The sequence below is a fragment of the Corvus kubaryi genome, unplaced genomic scaffold, assembly GCF_017639235.1.
Source record: "Corvus kubaryi isolate FWS band 111438036 unplaced genomic scaffold, C.kubaryi_AGA036_p1.0 37394, whole genome shotgun sequence".
In the NCBI taxonomy this organism is placed as follows: Eukaryota; Metazoa; Chordata; class Aves; order Passeriformes; family Corvidae; genus Corvus; species Corvus kubaryi.
Window position 1 is genome coordinate 1,717,308 of NW_024581133.1, and position 2,684 is coordinate 1,719,991.

Genomic DNA, 2,684 nt, shown 5'->3' on the forward strand with positions numbered 1-2,684 from the left:
CCAGTTTGAAGGACAGGCTTTGCCCGGTGTGAAGGACAGGCTTTGCCCAGTATGAAGGACAGGCTTTGCCCTGTGTGAAGGACAGGCTTTGCCCGGTTTGAAGGACAGGCTTTGCCCGGTGTGAAGGACAGGCTTTGCCCGGTGTGAAGGACAGGCTTTGCCCACCACACTGCACTGGAGGCGGGAAGGGCACTGCCCACAGCCCCAGTTGGCTCCTGGCAGCAGCCTTTTCTCCCGCTCTTTTGGAAGGCTCTCAGAGGCCCTTGGCTCCACCAGGGTAATGTGGTGACCCTCACAGTGTCAGGAAAGTGGTGACCCCCCGATCAGGTGGGAAGGGATGCATTAAACCTGCCTGCCATAGCAGTGGGTCACTGGGAAGGAGGATTTGGGCCAAGGACACAGTGTTAAAGCCCTTGATTTCGGGTGTGGAGTTTTGGTGAAACAAGAACCACCCAAACCTTCAGCAAAACAATTCTTTGTTGCTTCTGGTCATCATTTTGCTTGCCATCATTGACAAAATACTTTGGAATAGGATGCGTTTACAGCCTTTCTACCTGCATGCTGAGCATCCTCAGCATTTCATAAGCTCCAAATACCTCTAAATATTATGGTGCTTACACAAAGTATTTGACTTCTAGAAATGAGCTTCTGCTACTATTGGCACTGTCTATTGAAGCAGAACAGGAAAACCCAGAGTCTGCAAAGGTAAAATTCAAGTTATTAATCTACTGGTTATGTTTCTCAGAATGAAGAAGTGTGAATTACAATTATTTCATTTTTTTGCATCTATACCCTTGGCAATTGCTGACCCATCTCTCCCAGTGAGTCCAGGCTGGGATCTTTCAGGATTTCATGCAAATTAAATGACCAAGTAATTCTCAGAACGGTGCTATTATCTAGAATCTCTTCTTTGTGTTACATACCTTTTGATTTTCCTAGCAAGTCCTTCTGGTATTTAGTGTGAAGTATTTTTTCTTGCTGTAATCTGCAATGAATAAGACCTTGTACCTACTCTATACTGGATTTTGTCTCTCCTCTTTTATTTCTTGATGCCATGGGGACTAGCGTGTGCCATGTTTGTTAGTAATTTCTTTATAAATCTCTTTTTAATCCTACACCATGCAATTCCTGTGACTGTCATGCCTCCCCTGCAGGTTTCTTGGTAATAAAATCCAAGGAATCATTTTTCTTGATGAATAGTAAATTTACAGATAGTTGAATATTGAGGAGATCAAACTCTTAACCAGTTTTGGATTGAATTCAGAGAACGGTTTAAGTCAGAAACGGATTAGCATATGGAAAAGCCGAAATGTTTTAAAAGAAGTATTTGGGCATTTAAAAGTTGGGGTTTAGTTGAAAAATGAGTGCAACTCAAAGTTTAAACAAAGCCTTTAATCACTGCAAAATATTAGGGTTAATGGAACACTTCATAAGGACTGCAAACAATTCTTCCACCCACCCCCGTCCCCAAAATATGGGATCAGCTGGACTGGACACCATTCTGTGGGGGGAAGGTGCCATACCTCCCAGCAATCCAGAAGAGTCCGCAGTGCTTGTCATTCCTGTTTGCCAGGGGTGTGGCTGGGGGAGACTCACCCCTCAATGTCTGATAGATTGTGTAAGTTTATTAATACTGTGCTGCGAAAGATACTGCACTTCTCGTCAGTGGTTTTGGATGTTTGAAGACCTTTACACTGGAGCGAAATCAGGATAAAATGAAACTAAGACTGTTAAATTGGTTGGTGTTTTAGTCTTTTTCTCCAGGTAAAGATCCTTAGAGGTGTAATGTGGCTGCAACTCATTAGAGCCCAGCTACACAAGCATTATGTTAAAGTATATTGAAGTCAGTGGAGTGATGCTGCTATGCTCTGGCAGAGGACCTGCTCTGCTTTTTGCCATCATTTGCTCTGCTGAGCTGAGTAAATATGGCAATTTCTTGGATTGTCAGTAAGAAGGTCACTTTTACTCCTCAGTTCCTCCCCATCCACTCTAATTCAATCATTCAGTTCCAACTTCCAAACTTTTTCTCTTTAGATTTGACTCTATGACCACTGAAGGGGAAAAAAAGGTCACCACCAGTACATGTAAAACACACATGTGCCCATGGCAAACAGAGGAGCTTCTGGTTTCGCTGCCCATAGCAAACAAGGAATGCTGCTGCCTTTGACTTCCTAGTTCAGACACCTGTGCTCCATGTGCAGTCCAACAAAGAGCTTCCTTCAGATCACAACAAAGCTTGCAGACAAAAACAAACCTCATGTCTCTACATGGAGAGCCACAGTGTCTCTCCAAGGCTCCTTGTATGAGATTCAGTTGCCTAAAAATAGGTTTGCAGTGGTGTTTTCTGAGCCCAGGGGGAGGTGCTTGGCCTCCAGCTTAATCCCAGCAATGTGTGGATTTCCTTTGGGTCTTGTGCCATATCTGCTAGCTACATCCAGATGTTTTGAATACCCTAGGACATTTAAGTAACGCTATTGGTTGGAGGGGTTTCTTGTCCTTGAATATTAAGTCTTATGGTTCTGCAGGTTTTGGTGCAATATCCCCTCAACTGTCTGTAAGAGTCCTGTGATTTTCACAGGTGCTTACAATCATTTGTGCCCCTGACTTCAAAGCCCACGTGCTCTGCAGCCATCCCACTGCATTTTCACTTTGCATTCTGTACAGGGGCACAGTCTACACACAGG

General features: G+C 44.0%; 1 long non-coding RNA gene across 1 annotated transcript in view; it reads left to right on the forward strand.

Annotated features, from left to right (window-relative positions):
* The window catches only part of LOC121669718, a 190,476-nt gene extending 189,768 nt beyond the window's left edge, over positions 1-708 (forward strand). Inside the window, exon 7 of the long non-coding RNA XR_006017876.1 lies at positions 639-708. This is a non-coding gene — a long non-coding RNA (uncharacterized LOC121669718). The remainder of the gene's footprint in view (positions 1-638) is intronic.
* The last annotated feature ends 1,976 nt before the right edge of the window (positions 709-2,684 follow it).